Source organism: Rhinolophus ferrumequinum, chromosome 5, assembly GCF_004115265.2.
Source record: "Rhinolophus ferrumequinum isolate MPI-CBG mRhiFer1 chromosome 5, mRhiFer1_v1.p, whole genome shotgun sequence".
NCBI lineage: Eukaryota > Metazoa > Chordata > Mammalia > Chiroptera > Rhinolophidae > Rhinolophus > Rhinolophus ferrumequinum.
The window spans coordinates 35,040,634-35,060,736 of record NC_046288.1 but is presented as its reverse complement, the minus strand read 5'-3'; the positions used below and the strand labels follow the sequence as shown (position 1 = coordinate 35,060,736).

General features: G+C 35.3%; 1 long non-coding RNA gene across 1 annotated transcript in view; it reads right to left on the bottom strand.

The window, feature by feature from the left end:
* The window catches only part of LOC117022315 (uncharacterized), a 117,552-nt gene extending 103,329 nt beyond the window's left edge, over nt 1–14,223 (bottom strand). The window contains exons 1-2 of the long non-coding RNA XR_004423024.1: nt 14,169–14,223; nt 11,167–11,217 (exon numbers count right to left, since the gene is read on the bottom strand). This is a non-coding gene — a long non-coding RNA (uncharacterized LOC117022315). The remainder of the gene's footprint in view (nt 1–11,166; nt 11,218–14,168) is intronic.
* Between the last annotated feature and the right edge of the window lie 5,880 nt (nt 14,224–20,103).

Genomic DNA, 20,103 nt, shown 5'->3' with positions numbered 1-20,103 from the left:
TCTCCCACTGTCCTTCTGGCTAACTGGCTGTTTCTCTTTCTCACTCTTAAATTCCTTCTCTTCATTGTCATTTATTGCAGATTTGGGAGAGTACGCGTATTTCTCAGAGGACCTGCGAGGTGTTTGCAATCTGTTTAACACACAGTCTACTCCACTTCTCGCGACACAACCTATCCCAGATTTTACAATGTCATCTTTCTCACCTATTGGCAACTGGAAAAAAGTAATTTGAAATAGCGTTGTTCATATATGGCCATAAAAGTTGCCCAGGAACCACTTGAGAAAGAAATACTGTGATCAACCTGGTACCCTTGGAAAAGAGGATTATGAACACACTTTCTACTCCTTTAAAGCTGGGACCCTGTTTGACTCCTCCTGACATTAGCAGCGTCTAACATAATGATTAATGCAGTAGGAGATGGTCAGGTATCTGTTACACCAAATTTAATTTAATTTTTTAAATTAAAATTTTCAAATATAAATCGAATATTTTATGAGTCTTTTCCTCAATTGTGCTGTTTACTGAATCCAAAATATTCCCCAGTGAGTTACATTATACTACAGAGACCACAAGATCTAGGATAAGAGATGGTTAACTGATAGCCAACAGTGCTCCTTTGGTGAATAATCAAAACAATATCTGTCATATACTGAGTATTTCTATATGACAGTCAATATTCTAAGTGCTTTACATATTTACCTTATTTAATCCCTAAAACAAAAGTATAAGTTGTATACTATTATTATGTGTTTTACACATGAGGAAATTCAGCCACAAGAAGGATAAACAACTTGCCTGACATCACACAGCTAGCAATTGACAGAGTCAGCATTTTAATGCAATCTAAACTGAGAGTGGACAAGTTTAAAACTAGTTTCAGGTTCATATGACAAATTTTATTTCCAAATTAGTACTAATAGTAACACATGTTTATAACCTCAAAAAGGTCACCAAGCTTATTTATTTAAATGTTCTTGTTATGTACTACTCTGATTGCTATAATTTTCACAAGGAAATTATAAGCAACTTAATAGCATAGGCATCTCTGGAATATTAAAAAACAATAAATTGTACATCCGCATGCACAAAATTCTATTTTCAGAGACAAATTTAATGAATGAGATAGAGAGAAGAGACTAGGAAAAAAGCTATTCACCATGGTGAAAAAGTTGAACACTAAAATGTTGGTTGAAAAAATGGCTAAAATTCTTCCCTTCCCTGAATCCGAGTCGTTTGCAAAATAACTATACTCTTTTCATCAGGAGGACTCTATCTCTCCATCTCTTACATCTGAGCTATTGTTTTAACTTGATTTGGCCAATAGAATATGGCAGAAATGATGTTCCAGTTCTAAGCCTTGGTTATATGACTTCACTCTTGTTCTTTGAACCCAGCAGCTGCCACATGAAAAAGCCCTGACAAGCCTATGGGATGTTAAGAGAAATGCAGCACAGTGGCCCCATTGCCTCACCCAACAGCCAGCCAGCTCCTAGAAGCATAGCCACCTAGCTGACCTGTCAGCTTAACAGAGGTGCATGGGCAAACCCAGTTAAGCTCCGCCAGACCTGGCCGCGATCAACACAACAGCACAGCAGACCCATAGACTTGTGAAAAATAATAAGTTGTTATTGTTTTAAGCATCTATCCCTTGGAGTGGTTTGTTATGCAATAATAGATAACTGACGGAGCACATATTATAATTACTTAGATATTAATAGTGCTGCTTTTATGTGAAAATGTGCTGCTATTTTCCTGGACTGCCATAACTTAATCTTACTCATTTCTAACTGTTAAAATTTTCCTAAAAAGCATCAAAATTAAAGCAAAGTTTCCTTACATGACAAATTTCATCTTTGCTGTCTGTGGTGGTGGTGGTGGCATTGCCCATAATGATTTGTCATGCAATTTTATTTTCAAAGCTCAAAATTAATTATGAACATGAAACAAATCATGTTGTTAAGACATACATTAAAAACAAATTACAATCTCAAAATGGATAATTTACAGCTTGGAAAATTAATTGATTAAACACAAAGTGCATAAAAATAATTGGAAAAACGAGGAGCGAACAAACCAATGACAATGTTATCCAACTAAATTAAAAAGAATGTATAATGAGCAAAACCACAGCCAGAAAAATCAATAGTTGTAATTAAACCATGAGACCCTGGGTGGAGAAAGGTTGAAATCCCAATTTAGGGAGCATCACCATGTTACACGGATGGGCAGATGACACAAGAAAGAAACTAAATCTTGTCCCTTTGGCAAAGTCAAACTAGAAACTATAAGGTTGGCATTGAAATCAGTCATAAATTTTAAAAATACAAGATAGGTAATAGATGTTACACATTAAAGCATCATTACAAATATATAAGTAATTTAATGTGTGTTATATCTGTTATCTATTACTTTCTATTCTATTCCTTTCAATATTCTTTTAGCCTGGCTTTTATCAAAATATTTATCTATAGAATTTGTTCAAGATACTGTCTATGATCCAAAAATAATAAGAGAAATAAAGCAAATAACAATATAGCATTTTTGCACCAAATACAATTTTGTTCTGAGCCTTATCATTTTTAATACTTATTTTAAAACTGGGGAGATAAGAATTTTTATATTTAGAACACATATTGCACGACATTTAAACATATATGAGTATAATGGTCAGAACATGTTTCAAACAACTGTCTACATGTTAAAATTTTAGCTGGCCAAATTTCCATTTTATTGATACATATAAAATGTGGTACAAAGATCCACACAGAGTAATTCAATACAAATAAAACATGTTAAATGTCATAGTCATGTAACAAACTATTTTCAATTTTGTCTAAATTCAATATTGTAAAATTGAAGTAGACTTGGTTTTCATTCAGTTCAGCACTAAAAACTTCTATAGCTTTAATTTTTTTATTGCCAAAAAAATAATACTTCCTTCCTTATTCACAGTTTGGCAGCTTTTCAGAAGAATTGTGCTAGTAATTCATCCATGAATTTAGTCTTATCCCAAAAGCAGATCTTAAGACTGGAACGTACATTCAGGTGCAACTTACCTTTGAACAACACAGGTTTGAACTGCATGGATCCACTTATATGTGGATTAAAAAAATAACTAAATACAGTTGGTCTTTTGCTTCAGCAGATTCAAGAAACCAACGATCAAAAACAGTATTTTCATAGAAACCGCAGTTTCCCAACTCCGAATTGAAATATTTTCCATCCACTTGGTTGAATCTGCAATGCGAAGGGCCCCCTGCAGTTAACTTTTGGGGGAGTCAAAAGTTATATGTGGACTTCTGACTGCATAAGGGTCCGTGCCCCTACCCCCTTGTTGTTGAAGGGAAGAAAGAGTGAAGGAATGGGGAAAATGAGCAAGGAAGAGTAAAAATGCTCATAAAGTTGTAAAGAAATTAGCTTTCAACTATTATTGGCAACTAGTACTCATTCCTGCTAGGGACATTCTTAGGAACCTTGTAAAACATGGAGTCAGAAAATTACAAAGAAAGTGGTCAATTCCTATAGAATCCCTAGGGTTTCAGTGCCCGTTAAAAAACTTGATGAACTCCAAGTTCGATGTCATTGAAACCAACAGTTATAGGAAGACAAAGGAGAAGTGTCTGTTCAGGTCCTCTGCCCATTTTTAACTGGATTGTTTGTTGTTGTTGTTGCTGTTGAGTTGTATGGGTTCTTTATATATTTTGTATAGTAGCCTCTTATCACAGGTATTGTTTACAAATATCTTCTCTGAGACAGTTGGTTGCTTCTTTGTTTTGTGGATAGTTTCTTTTGCTGTGCAGAAACTTTTTAATTTGATAGAGTCCCATTCATTTAATTTTGCTTCTACTTCCTTTGCTTTTAAGGTCAAATTCATAACATTCTTTCTAAGACCAAGGTCTATAAATTTAGTATCTATGTTTTCTTCCATGCATTTTATTGCAGCATCATTTATGGTGGCCAAGACATGGAAACAACCGAAGTGACCTTCAGTAGATGATTGGATAAAGAAGATGTGATACATATATACAATGGAATGTTACTCAGCCATAAGAAAAGATGAAATACTGCCATTTGTGACAACATGGATGGATCTTGAGATTATTATGCTAAGTAAGATAAGTCAGATGGAAACAGTCAAGAACCATATGATTTCACTCATATGTGGGATATAAAACTGAAAGCAACAAATGAATAAGACAATCAAACAAATAAAAACTCATAGACACAGAAAATAGTTTAGTGGTTACCAGAGGGAAAAGAGGGTGGGGGAGGTAGAAAAGGGTAGAGGGGTCAAATATGTGGTGACAGGAGATTTGACATTGGGGAGTGGATACATAATGCAATATACAGATGATGTATTATAGAATTGTACACTTGAAACCTATATAATTTTATTAATGTCGTGCCAATAAATTTAATTTAAAAAAAGAAAATAAAGGAAAGGAATGATTGGTTTAGACAACAGAACTAAAAAAATGACCTACACATCCTAATAAGCTATTTATTTGTGAATTTATTCACTTATTTTTTTTCACATTTTCTAGGTGCCAATTATGCAAGAGGAATTTATCTAAGTGTTATGTGTATGGTCAGCTTAAATTTATTCTTGTATAGTAGACCTACAAACACTTCTTTTACACTCTATTGAAATGTGTACTAATATAATTCCTGAATTTATTTACACTATAATTCAGATATTACTTAGTGAATACCTTTTTGGCTTTGAGATCCCATTAAGAACTCTACTAAAAAGGCACTTTGGGGAGCAAGGACAGTATTTTCAACAAATGGCGCTGATACAATTGGATACCATATGCAAAAATAAAAGAAAAAAACCTTCAAACTGCACCTCATACCACACAAAAATTAACTAAAAACAAACATAGACTTAAATGTAAATCTGCTAATGATAATACTATGAAAAGAAAATTTAAGTGACAAAACTTTGTGCCTTTTGGATAGGCAAAGTTTTTTTAATATCATGCAAAAAGAATAGTCCATAAAAATTAAACTGATATTTTGGACCTCATCACAATTAAAAACTTTTGGTCTTCAGAAGACAACTGTAGGAAAACGAAAAAACAAGATAGAGATTGAAGGAAAATATTTGCAAAGCATAAATCTGATAAAGGACATGTATCTAGCATATATAAGGAACTCTCAAAACTCAACAATAAGTTCAACTCAACACCAAAAACACAAACAACCCAATAAATGGGCAGAGGACATGAAGAGACATTTTTCTAAAGAGGACATACAGATGGCCAACAGACATATGAAAGAAAAGATGCTCAACCGCACTAATAATTAGAGAAATGCAAATAAAAACCACAATGAAATTCCACCTCACTCTGGCCAGAATGGCTATCATCAGTAAATAAACAAATACATGCTGGCAAGGATGTAGCGAAAAGGGAATCCTCATGCACTGTTGGTGGGATTGCAGATTGGTGTAGTCAGTAAGGAAATCAGTATGGAGGTATCTCAAAAACCTGGAAATAGAACTATCTTATTACCCATTAATTCCACTCTTAGGTATCAATCCAGAGAAATCCAAATGGTAATTCGCAAAAACGTATGCACCCCTATATTTATTGCAGCACTATTCACAATAGCCAAGACATGGAAACAACCGAAATGCCCATCAGTAGACGACTAGATTAAGACATTGTAGTACATTTATACAATGGAGTATTACTCAGCCATAAAGAAGAATGAAATCTTACCATTTGCAACGATATGGATGGACCTGGAGAACATTATGCTAAGTGAAATAAGTCAGACAGAGAAAGACAAATCCCATATGATCTCACTTATATGTGGAATCTAAAGAATAGAATAAATGAACAAACTAATCAGAAACAGTCTCAGAGATATAGGAGAAAAACTGAGGGTTGCTAGATGGGAGGGGGGTGGGGATGAGGGAGAAGGTGAGGGGATTTGAAAGCACAATTGGTAACCACAAGATTGCCACAGGGATATGAAAGACAGTTTGAGGAATATAATCAGTTATGTTGTAAAAATTTTGTAGGGTATCCGATGGACACTTGTCTTATTAGGGAGACAACTTCATGGACAGTGTAGGTGGCTGACCACTGCAGTGTACACCTGAAGCTGAAGCTGAATAATAATGAATGTCAACTACAATTTTATATATATATATATATATATATATATATAAATTGCATATAAGCAAGCATATATATATATATATATATATACACACACAACACATATATATGTGTATATATATATATGGTCACAAGATGTGGAGAACAGCACAGGGAATAGTCAATGGCATTGTCACAGCTGTATACAATGTCAGAGGGCTAGTTTATTGGGGGAGGAGGGCTATCACTTTGTGAGGGGTGTAAATGTCTAACTATTACAGTGTTTTGTACACCTGAAACTAATAAAAAGAAAACCTCAACAATAAGAAAACAACCCAATTTAAAAATGGGCTAAAGATTTAACAACCACTTTACTAAAGAAAATAAAAGAAGGGCAAATGAGAATATGAAAAGATGTTCAACATGATTAATCAATAGGAAAATGGAAATTAAAGCAACAAGAGCTACCACTACACACCAATTAGATTGGCTAAAATTAAAGACCAACGATACCATGTTTTAAAGAGGATACAGAGGAACCATTATTTGATATACAAGTACTGCGGGTAGGAATGTAAAATGGGAAAACTACTTTGGAAAAGAATTTGTCAGTTTCTTAAAAAGTTAAAACTATAACCACCATATGACCCAACCATGAAGATTTTCCCAATAGAAAGCATACATCTATATGTACATGAATGTTCATAGTATTTTTATTTATAAGAGTCAAAAACTGGAAACCACTCAAATATCCATTGACAGGTGAATGGATGAACAAACTATGGTATTTCCATACAGCGGAATACTACTCGATAATGAAAAGGAATGAACAATTAATACACACAACATGGATAAACCTCAAAATAATTATGCTGACTGAAAGAATACAAACAAGAAAAGAGTGTCTACTGTGTGGTTGTATTTATATAAGACTGTAGAAAGACAGACTGATCTATAGTAATAAAAATTTTATCAGTGGCTTCCTGGGGAGGGGGAGTAAGAAGGGAAGAGGAGAAAAGATTTAAAGGGCCACCAGGGAACTTCTGAGAGTGAGAGCTATGCTTCTTATCTTGGTTGTAGTGATTGTTTCACAGATGTAAACATTTGTCAAAACTTTTCAAACTGTACATTTTAAGAATGGGCAATTTATTGTATGTCAGTTATACCTCCAAAAAGCTGTTAAAAAAAACAAAACTGCTCTGGTCTAGGTTATGCCAAACATATACGAAAAGTAATGACCTTACTATTCATAAAATTATTTATTAGCCCAAGCTGAGGAAATCTGGTTGTCACTGAGTCTGTCTTCAGCGTAGAGAAAATGCAGGTCCTGTGAAGGGGATATCAAGTAACACAGTTAAAAGAAACACCCAAGGTAGAAGATAATAGTAGACTAGAACTGATAGGATAGATGAAGAGGCCCCAAGGAAAAACAACATCTAGCAGAGACACATGGGGATTGGTCCCTGTCCTGCATTTAAAATTATCCTCTGTGCCATCTTTGACTGCTGTCCCCTGTCCCATAATAGCATGCTGTCCCATGTTATTAAAATGGCAAATATTGCCATCTCAAGTGAAAAATTGTTTTTACCCCCAATATACAAAGGAACATATTGGCAATATCAAAATGTCTAGATTTGCAGAAAATGACTTCTTTGTTTTAGAATGTGAAATAGGATTTGGTGAATAATGTGTAAATATTGGGGAACTTTATCCCTGAGGTGATTCTAAGCACCACATTTGGTATCTCAGCTGTCAGACTGCGTGCGTCAGGTTCTCCTTTCTAAAACCAGTAAGGTAAACCTATTTAAATGATTTACGGAAACATTGTGGTCAGCGGTTTCTTCTGAAAAGAGTATTCATTTAACAGAGGACTGTAAAACTTTAAAACCAACCCATGCTTCTTCCTGACATACAGCTTCAATACCTGCTTCTCTCTCAGCTAAAGCTCTTTCTTCAATTTAATCCTCCTTCAGACTCTTTTAGACAGAGTGCTATACCATATTTTGATGTTAAATCATGAAAAAATGATAGAATCTCTACCTTTTTTTTCAAGAGTCATTGTCAAATTATACCCTCCAATAGGTAATATACCACTTGAGTCAGTAATTTCAACTATTTGTATGCATTTCAGGTTTGCCAATTACCCTTCTAAGCTGTAAATTGCCTATTTTGAGAGCATAATTTGATTTTTAATGTTTGTCTTAACAGCCTGATTTGTTTTGTCTTTTGATTTGTTTCACATTTTAGTAATTAATTTTAAGCTGACAATGCCTCTCCTAAAAGGAAGGTGGGGATTGGAAGCTTTTTAGAGCTACAGCAGTTTGATACTAATATAAATTTCTGTCTAGTGTCATAAACCTTAAGCAAAAAATATCAGGCTCCCTCTTCTTTCCTTTGGAAAGCAGTCATCCCTTCCTTTCCAGGAGACATGCTAGCTCAAGTTTCAAATACACACTGCATTACCCCCAATTTAAATACATATGAATAAGTAAAATTGGCCATAAGAAGTATATTCAAAACAGAAGTGATATTTTTCAAATCACCAGTCTGAAAATGAACATGAAAATGTGTTTGGGGGTTATGTAAATGTATTTGGCCTCAGATATCCTCTGATATTCATTCTCTATCTTTAGCCTACTGGCAAAACCTGTGTGGAGAAAACAAATCTCTCATTTCCAGATGCATCTTGTGAAACTTCTCCGTGTAATTACTTGGGAAGCAGAAGCACTTCTGACTTCAATCTATGGCTTTAATGCCCTTAGTGGTGTGTTGAGTTGTTGATGTGGAATCCAACAAGGCTTTTCCTCTGATACATTTTTGAGAAAGAGCATAGCAATGAAGAAAAGCAACCCAAAATTGAGAAGGATAAAACATAAGAAAGAGAAGAAAATAGTAGTTGAGTGGAAAGGATGAAATTGGGGACACTCAAGAGTAAAAGTTGGAAAGAAAATTGGATTGTAAAATTTTCCATTACTGTAAAACATGTGAAGGAAATCTCCCCAAATCATATAATAATTCCCTAATGAAGCCAAATTGCCAGATTTTGTAAAAGTTGGATTTCTGCCCTAATTTTTGCCAGAAGAGAGAGTATCCTACATCTTATAACTAGCAAGCGAAAGGAAATTTGAACTGGAGTTTTAAAAAAGCATTTCATGTAAATGTGATAAAAAATACATGTGTGAAAGACACAGAATCTCATCCTGCTTGCAATATGGAAAATACGCATAAATCACAAAACAGAGAATGATGTCTGAATAAACAGATGTTCAAAAGGGGGAGTCCTTTTTATATTTCAAGTATTATTCAGAAGTATTGGACAATGTAAATAAAGAGCAATACAATGTTTGTCAGTCTAGAACACAAAAGTTCTCCTGAAAGTGTTTGTTGGGCATGTAACACTTTATCAACATCCCAGAGAATAAGTACTTGTGTTTTGGAAGTTGTGAGTGAACTTGAGATCTGTCAGAAACTAGCTTTTTTTTTTTTTAACTAATTTTTTATTTTGAGATAATCATAGATTCACATGAAATTGTAAAGAATGATTGAGAGAAATCTTGTGTACCTTTCCCTGGGTTTTCCCTATGCTAATATCCTGCAAAGCTGTAATACAACATCACAGCCAGGATACAGTCAAGATACAGAAACTTTCATCACCGTAAGGACTCTTCAAGTGATCCTTTTACACCCACACTCACTTCTCTCCCACCCCACTCCTTCTATTTAACCCCTGGTAACCTCTAATTTTATCATTTCAAGAATATTATATACATGGAATCATAAAGCATGTAACCTTTTGGGATCTTTTTTTTTCATTCTTCATAATTCTCTGGAGATTTATCCAGGTTTTTGATGATACATTTATATATATTTTTTTTTTTTTAATTTTTTTTCCCCCATTGCTGAGTAGTATGCCATAGTATGGACAGACCACAATTTGTGTATCCAATTCATACATTAAAGAACATCTGGGGTGTTTCCAAGTTTTCGCTATCATGAATAAAGCTGTTATGAACACTAATGTATAGATTTTTATGTGACTCTAACTTGACATTTCTCTGGAATAAATACCGAGGAGTACAATTATTGGGTTTTATGGCAACTGACGTCTAGTTTTTTAAGAAACTGCCAAACTGTTTTCCAGAGTGGCTTTACCATTTTACATTTACACAAGTAAATATGAGTTATCTGGTTTCTCTGCAATCTTGCCTGTATTTGGTGTTGTCACAATTTTTTATTTCAGCCATTCAAATAGGTTTGTAGGGCTATCACCTGGTGGTTTTAATTGGCCTTTCCATAATGGCTAATGATGTCAAATATATTTTCATGTGCTTATTTTGCAATTGTATTAATATATCCTCTTCAGGGAAATGCCTGATCCTGTCTTTTGCCCAGTTTCTATATAGATTGTTCATTTTCTTACTTTTGAGTTTTGAGAGTTCTTTATATGTTGTACATACAGGTTATTTGTGAGATATGTAGTTTCTCCTAGTCTGTTGCTTGTACTTTCATTCTCTTAACAGGGTCTTTCACAGAGCAGAAGTTCATAATTTTGAGGAAGTTGAGTTTATAATTTTTTCCTTTTAAGAATCATGATTTTGGTGCCAAGTCTAAGAACTTGCTTAGCCCCAGATCCAAAATATTTTCTTCTGTTTTTCTTCTAAAAGTTTTATAGTTTTACATTTTGTATTTAAATCCATGATCTATTTTTAGTTAAATAGCACTTCAGATATAAGGTTTAGGTTAAAGCTCATTTATTTGCCTAGAGATTTTTAAGTCTCCAGTACTATTTGTTGAGAGTCTATCTTTCTTCCATTAAATTGTGCTATAGACTTAATATTTGTGTTGCCCCCCACATTCATATGTTGGGACCTAATCTCCAAGGTAATGGTATTAGGAGGTGGAGCTTTTGGAAGGTGATCATGCCATAAGGGTAGAGCCCTCCTGAATGTCATTAGTGTCCTTATAAAAAAAACCCCAGAGAGCTGCCCTGCCCCTTCTGCCAAGTGAGGGCACAATGAGAAGAGGGCTGTCTATGAACCAGGAGGTTAGCCTTACCAGATTCCGAATCTACTGGTGTCTTGACCTTGGACTTCCCAGCCACCATAACTGTGAGAAATAAATGTGTATTGATTAGCCACCCAGTCTATGGTATTTTTGCTATAGCAGCCCAAGTGTACTAAGACAGAAGTTGGCCTTGGAGGTACTGCTCTAACAAATAGCCAAAAATGTGGAAGCAACTTTGAAACTGGGTAATAGGTAGAAACTGGGAGAGTTTTGAGGTGTGTGCTAGAAGAAATCTATATTCTTGTGAATGGACCTTTAAATCTATTCTGGTGAGAGCTCAGAAAGTAAAAAGGATAGCTGTAGAGAAAGCCTCAGTCTTCTCAGAAACACCGAAGTAAACATGAACAGAATGTTGGTAGAAATATAGAAGGTAAAGTCCTTCCGATGAGGTCTCAGATGGAAATAAAGAATGTGTTATAAGAAACTAGAGCAAAGGTGATTCTTGTTATGAAGTGGCAAAGAACTTGACTGAATTATGTTTGTGGGCTAGTGTTCTATGGAAGGTAGAACTTGGGAGCAATGAAATTAGATATTTAACTGAAGCTATTGCTAAGCAGTGTTGAAATTGCAACGTGGCTCCTCTATTGCTTATAGTAAAATGTAAGAAGAGGGAAATGTTTTAAAGACAGAATTGTTAGGCAAGAAGGAAGCAGACTTAAAGGTTTGGAAAATTCTCAGCCTAATCATATTGCAAAAAATAAGAACACTAAGGGTTTGGCCAAGTCACTGTTTGATGAGATTAGTATGAATCGGCCATCTCAACAGAAGCCAGGAGCTATTCTCCAAGAAAATGGAAGAATAGAGGTGATAATCAGAACTGCCACTGACATCAGAGGTCCAGAGTACAATAATCCAGGGGGCAGATAGTTTTAAAGGAGGGGACCTGTGGGATCGCAGCAGGTGCTGCTAGGTACTGCCTGCCCCAGGTGTGGCTCCAGCAGGCCTCAGCACAGTGTGGGTCATGTCGGCCACCCCTCCAGAAAGCACAGACAGCAAACTTTGGCAGTGTCCACAAGGCACTTCCCCACTGGCACATAGAGTGCATGGACTTGGGAAAAATGGTTGTCTCCACCTGTGCCACCTGGAGCCACAATTCTGTGACCTCAGCCAAGGAGAACCTCAGGGGCTGGGCCCCATCAGAGAGCCACCTCAGGGCCAGAGCTCAGGCACAGAGCCGCCGTGGAGCCATCCCACCAGGCTGATGGTGCGATGTTGCGATGTTGCTACCCCAGTGGGCCTGGAAGTCAGAGCATCAAGCAAAGAGGATTATTCTCAAGCCTTAACATTTAATGCTGTTGCTCTTTCAGGTTTTAAACTTACTTGGGAACTATTACCCCTTTATTCTCTCTTATTCTCACTTTTGGAATGGGAATGTCTATCCTATGTCTGTCCCACTGCTATATTTTGGAAGCACATAACTTATTTGGTTTAATAGTTTATAAACCCTGATAACCTGAAAATCCAGTGTGCCAGTGAATCTGTATTGTCCACTAAACTCTACGGAAAATAATATTAAGAAAACAAGTCAGTAATTTGTGTCATTTGTGACAGAGATAAATTTATTATGAGATGTTGCAGGCTTGTTACTATATCCTTCTACAAACTGCATAACCTCTAAACAGAATGTATACTTCCACAGTACTTTCACTAATATTATTTCAAACTCCCCCTAAAAATCAAACAAATATATGAAAGGTAATTTCAGTAGCCCAGTCCAAATGCCCGACTAGGCTCATATAAGCATCCTTTCAGAGACTTTTTAATTTAACTTCTGAAGGAAACCAAAGTCCCAATAAAAGGAAAGAATTTAAAAAATGCCAAGATATTTTATACTGTGTTACTAAAGAGAATAAACCCCAAACCAGATATTCTAGAAATTTAATATGATTTGTGTAACACATCATGAATATATATTTTTGAAATAAATGAAAAATTATTGCTATCCCTTTATCCCTCCAAACCTCTACTTTTTTTACATTAATATAATTGTACAGATTTTTTTAAAATTTCATATCCTCTATGATTTATTTCTTTCCTCAGCTTAGTGAAGAGGCAAGATGCCATAAAGAACCCATGGAGCAAAAATCCAGTGTGATCAGGAGTTTGCCTCCTACTTTTGTGCAAATTGTCTTATCTTTATCAAACCATATGAGCTTTCTCCTTTTCTTAGGTAAAATGAGAGAGAATAATAACAACAAAAACAGCAACTGCTATAGCAACAGTGGCCCACCTGCCTTATAATCTTTGGCTCTAATTCTAGTCAGTGGGCCACTGTTAAGAGCATGCATTAGGTAGTTCTCTTATATGTTAGATGTTTCTAAAATAGCATCTTGGTCCTTAAAAAGAGTCTCATCAATAGCAGCATCACCGATACATTTTATTTGCACTTACGTAGCATGTAATAGACAGTTCACAAAAGTCTTTTATGATGATAAAATGGTTTCTTCACTAAGCAAAAAAGAAAGTTATTGACCTTGGTTCACAGGGCTAACCTTTAAATACAATTCTATTTATATGTGTCTTGGAAGGCCTGGTCTCCCACTATGTGTGAAAAGCTCTTGTTGATACAAAACCCTCTACTCATGTTACATCATCTCATCTATATCCTCATTGCAAATTCACATTCCTAGTTATAGCAGTTGAATGTCCAGTCTTCAAATAATGAGCTCTCTGTTTTTTCCTTCCTGTGCATTCCTACCCTCACTTTCATAAAGTGAACATGGTCATTTTGTTTTCAAAATGATGCCTGGCCCTCTTCCCCTTACAAACAAACAGCTCCTGGAAGATAACTGCTATGGATTGAATGTCCGTGGCTACCTCCACCAAACTCATACGTTGAAACCTAATCCTCAACGTGATAGTATTTGGAGGTGGGGCCTCTGGAGAGTGAACCCCTCATCAATAGAATTAGTACCCCTATAAAAGGAGCCTCAGAGATATTCCTCAACCTTTCCTTCATGTGAAATTATAATGTCTAGGACGTGGATCCTTACCAGACACTGAATCTTCCAGCACCATGATCTTGGACTTTCCAGCCTCCAGAATTCTGAAAAATAAATGTTTGTTGTTCATAAGCCACCCAGTCTATGGCATTTTGTTATAGCAGCCCAAACAGACTACGACAGTAATAGACACTGGAGAAATGTATGTTAAACTGAACTAAATTGGGGTCTATAATAGATACAAGACGGTATCATGAGAATCTCAAAATGATTAAGTTAAACATCAAATGTGTTTAACTCATGCCTATATCTATTTTCCCTTTTTATTCAACCCTCCTCACCAAAATATTTAGACTGAGACAATTCAGGTATCTATAAACAAATCATATATCTATAAAATTATAAATTTCCTATTACTATGGAGAAATTAAGCTAAAGCAAACAATTGGCAGCATTTCTAAATGCTTTGCTATTTCACTATGTCTATATTTAGTAATTTATTAAATTCCAGTATTTTAAGGGGAAAATACACATTAAGATTCAACTGAGCAGTGGTGCAGAGAGTGAGGTTCCTCCTCTTTTAGCACGACTTGATTATTCTAAGCACATTGGTGACTGTATCTATGTGGCCTTCTGGACTCATAACACTTGGATGTAATGAAAACATTAGGCTTTCTTTTTATCCTACAATTCCTATGTGTGAGAATAAACAGATCTTTTTTGTTCTGAGTGGATTTGTTTTCTTCGTACTTTGGGACATTTTGTTAGAAAAAAGAGATTTTAACTCAACAGAGGAGAGTATTCCTACCACTGATATTATACTGAGTTAATCATTTCTCTAGAGCAAAATGAATTGTACATTCAATCCTCCTCAAACTTCCATGCTTACTTCAATGTGTGCCACTATAAGATGAGGGAGCTTATCAACACTTTTTCTTCCCAAACAGGAGCAGTAGGATGTTCATTTCTGGTTGAAAATGTGGGTTTCTGAGCAGTCTTCTTCCCTCCACCCCCACCTTCAAACACAGAACATGCCTGACACAGACCCTGACTCCTGAGTCTTTTCCCACCTCATTCACCTGACAGCCTTCTCCACAACAGACATCTTATCAGACGTGACTGATTGCTGTAATCTGTACTCTGGGCAGCCATTAAGCAAATTACCTGAATCATTGCAAGGATTAGTCTCATTAACACATGATTAGCATCAAATTAAAATAATGAGTGTTTAACTTCTGATGTCTTCCAGTTGTTTGAACAGCTTGATCAGCCACACCAGGCTGGCAGGGAGGCGGGGGTGTCAAAGAGCCACAGAAGAAAAGGGACGCTGCACTGTGCAAGACATGGCACAGCCAGCCAGCGGAGTGAAATGAGATCAGCTTCAAACTGGTTGGTTGAAATGTTTCTTCCAAACAGCAAAGATGCCATGTACAGAGACAGTTCTCTGTCGCTCTCTCTGTCGCTGTCTCTCTCTCTCTGTGTCGCTGTCTCTCCCTCTCCTTCTCCCTCTCCCTCTCCCTCTCCCTCTCCCTCTCCCTCTCCCTCTCTCTCTCTCTCTCCCTCTCCCTCTCCCTCTCTCTCTCTCTCTCTCAACGGCACTGCCAGCCATTCATCTGGAGCAAGGCTTTACATACTACTGGTGTACAACCCTACCCTTTCCACATCTTGTATATCATTTCTGTAGGGCTCGCCTGTCCTAGAAAGCAGGAAATGAGCTTTTCTCCTTCCTTTTCCAAATTTTTTCAGATTAAGAATAAGACCCTAAAGTGCTAGAATTATGGTAGACTGAAGATCTAGTACAGTTCCCATGTATTTCCTGGGAAATGACTAACGAAATACCAAAACAAGAGAAAACTTGTGTCATTTGTGGAAACTCACATGTAGAAAACGAAAAGAATCTCTGCTAGAGCTAACACACATGGAAGACTTGTTAGAGACCTAGAGGACCAACTCACTATATTCCTACCTGTAGCAGATCAGCATTTGAGGAAATCAGGTGGGCAGGTTACAGTGGCCTCCGACTCCAAGACTGATGCCAACTTATCGTCAAGTAGATGGGCAAGACAACGAGAGAGCCTGCATGGTCATCAGGCTTCTGCTATGAGCAGGTGAATGAAATAAGCAAAGACCTATTGCGATAAATTCCTCTTACCACCCTCATAAAAGAGATTGATATCAGGAGTACGAAATTTGAAAAGAACTGAAGGAATCCACAATATGTCACCCCAAAACATACCTCTTTGACATAAAAAATATTTTGGGCTGAAGGCAATTAAGAAGCATCAAATGCAGAAAAAGCTCTTCCTACACTCTCCCTTCTCTGTTTAAAAACAGGAAATAAATTTTCCTTTACTGGAAAGGACTTGACATCTTAGCCCAGAGATGACACCAGAGAAATCTGCAAAAAAAAACCTCTTTGTCCATTAGTTTCCCTCCATAGTTTGCCACCCTTAGAAGCATGAAACCACTTTCCTTTGTCCTGTCATTTCTCGGTAAATTTATTGTTCTGTATAAGCCAGAGTTCTAAGCCACATCTTTGAGTTATTCATCTCTGGATACTCTCACATGTGTTACATGTATGATATACATTAATGAACATGTTTTTCTCTTATTGATTCTTTTCTTATACAGACCTCAGACATAACTCTAAGATAAGCAAAGGAAATTTATTTTTTCTCTCCTACACAACAATCTAACATCAGGAAAAAGTGTGAAGATAAAAATCACTATTAATGTAAACACCGACAGTTAGGTATACATTTCTCAGTCATATGGCCCCATAGTCCTGAACCATAAAGACACAAAAAGCAGACTGAATTCAGATCAGCCTTTTCCTTTCCAAAATTAAGTGCTAAGACAAAAAAATGCTTATGGAGTTTTGAGGGGGGAAAGATAAAGATTCAAGACTCATATGCCCATAAAAGTTGATTATAGACATGCTAAACTCAGAGGCAATGTCACCCACATTCTTTGTATATAAAAAAAAGTTATTTGATTATATACTTAAGTCAACTTAGAAATAAATATAAAATGACTCCAGAAATAGAGTTGTGCTTAAACATTTCAAACATACTGCTTACAAGATTACAATACATAACATTGAACTAATAATGAATAATAAAGTAGATCTGAAATCTGAAACTATATCAGTAAAACCATCATGTGACAGATAAATACAAACAAGAAGAAAAACATGCTAAATGTATGTTTGAGCTGGAGTGGAATGAATGACAATATTTCCAATGCTTGTATTATTTACAAGCATTGATGTGTCTTCACTGTTTCACTCTATTCATTGATGATGAAAGAAAAATGATTCAAGTAATTTTAAAAACACTTAGAATTTAGGAAACCATTTTTTCTGTGTATGTTTCCCAAATCTCTAAAGGAAAAGAAATATTAAATGCAGTCTATACAATAGACAACAGGTGAAAAGAAACAGATAAGGATAATTAAAAAAAAACCTCTGACAAGATAAAAATTAAGAATAATAACATCGATCACCATAATTAATGTAAAAAGGTTTAGTGGCTCAATTAAAAGTAGAGATACTCAAATTGAAAGGCTTTTTTTTTTTTTTGAGTCTTTATTTAACAGAAAAAGACCAAATGGTAAATGGCACCGAAGTACTAATAAAAATTCTTAAATGGCAAAAATAAGTCATATAAATCCAAAAATATACGTACATATTACATAAATATATCATATAACACAACAATAAAAGGAGAGGAGTATTCATGTCAGAAGAGCGGCACATTTCTATACTTCAATGATTGTAAATACTGTTTGTTAAAAATGTAGATCCTAATACACCCAGAATGCTATGAACAATTTCAACTGCTAAAATTGATAAGATTTCCTTGAAACCAGGAAGGAAAAATGACCAGGGATTTGTAAGCTGAAAATAGATTCTGGAGCTTGCATAGGATGGAGACAATCAAATTCCAGCAAGCCAGAAAGGAAAGACCATGTGGATCACCACCGGCATTCAGTTGTCATCACAGAGAGGTTATGCCTGTTATTACGGTTACTCTAGCCCTACATCATCCCACAAACCACACCAACCACAGTCCTGCCCTAATAAAGCTTAAAAACTAGACTTGAAAGTACCAATCTGATCAAAAAGTAAAGAGAAAATTAATAATGTGCCAGAACAACAACAACAAAATCATTAAAGAAATACAGCAAACTACAGAATCAAAAATTCTAGGCAGGCAAAGAAACTGTAACCAGTATAAAAGTCAATCAGTCAATAGAAACAAAACCAGCAGCAACAATAACTTCAAAGTAGCCACTGTAAATATGTTCAAGGATTTCAAAGATAATGAGGGTACAGTGGAGGACTCTCAAAAGGGAAATAGAAAAAAAATAAAAATAAAAAATAGAAATTGTAGAACTGCAAATATAAATATTTGAAATGAAAAATTCACTGCTTGGTCTTAGCAGCAATATTAGACACTGAAGAAAATAAAGGCAATAAACGTATAGACAGGATATTAGCAATTTTCCAAACTGAAGCACAGAACAAAGAAAATCCTGAAAAGGATGGGAGCCTAGAACTTTGGGACAATAAGAGATGATTTAACATACATAAAATTAGAGTTCCACAAAAAGACATGAGAGAGATTGGGGCATAAAAATTACCTGAAGGAAAAATGCCCAGCTATTTTTAAGATTTGATTGTAAAAAAAAATGTAAACCCGCATCTCCAAGAAGCTCAATGAATTCCAAGCGGGACAAATGAAAACCACACCGAGGAATAGCACAATCAAAGTGATAATAAACAAGGGTAAAGAGAAAATATTAAAAGCAATCAGAATTCCTAAGACTAGGAACCTATCCTTTATTTGGAGAATCATGTAAGCTGCGTAAGATAAAGTATTAAGCCTTGGGATTGTTTTGTTCAGCTATGCAGAGCCAGGAAACTTCTCAGATAAAATGATGTCAGTTCAAACTGTTGAAGGATGAGTGTTAACCAGACAAAGACACAGTGAAAAGGAGTTGTAAATAGAAAGAATGATGACCAAAAGTATGGAAGCATAAAATAGCAATGGTGAGTGTGTAGAATAAGAGTATGTGATTAAATTGTCTGTTTTATTTCATTGAACTAGTACTTATTATTTGCCTACTATGTGCCAGACTCTACTAGGCAGTGACAATCTAAGAATGAACAGGGTAAACATGCTCCCAAAGCTACCTAATTTAGGACATCTTACTTTATAAGAAATTTCAGTTTTCTCAATTACTTTAATATTCACAAGTCCACTCTTTCAGGTATAAGTTGACATTTGTTTGATAAGTTAACATACTGAGTAGAGATTATCATTATGATATAAGATTGTAAGCATGATTTAATTAGAGACTTGTCATTGCATCTTTTAAAAATTGATCTAATGAAAGGCTTGGCCCTGTGGAAAGAGAAGGATCAGGAAAATTAAGAATTGTGACTTAGTATTGTTTTCAAGGAAATATATTTTCTCAAGTCTTGCTCCAAAATAGATGTAACATCAACATAAGTTATTTAGTATTATTTATAATTAATTATTAGGTTAGTGCAAAAGTAATTGCAGTTTTTGCAATTTTTAACCCTTTAAACCACAATTACTTTTGCACCAACCTAATAATTAATTATAAATAATACTAAATAACTTATGTTGATGTTACATCTATTTTGGAGCAAGACTTGAGAAAATATATTTCCTTGAAAACAGGTTATTAGGTCAGTGCGAAAGTAATTGCAATTTTTGCAATTTTTAACCTTTTAAACCTCAATTATTTTTGCACCAACATAATAATTTTCTATAAGGCCTCGAGAAATTTTTATACTGGATAATCTCCTCAATTGTTGATTATGTCTTATTATCACTATAGAAATCAACTAATTCAATAATAAACAATTTGGAAACACAAGGAGGTTATGAATAGTTGGAAACAACTGGTAATTAGAATTATAGTAATCATTGCTTTTAAGATAAACGGGGAAATC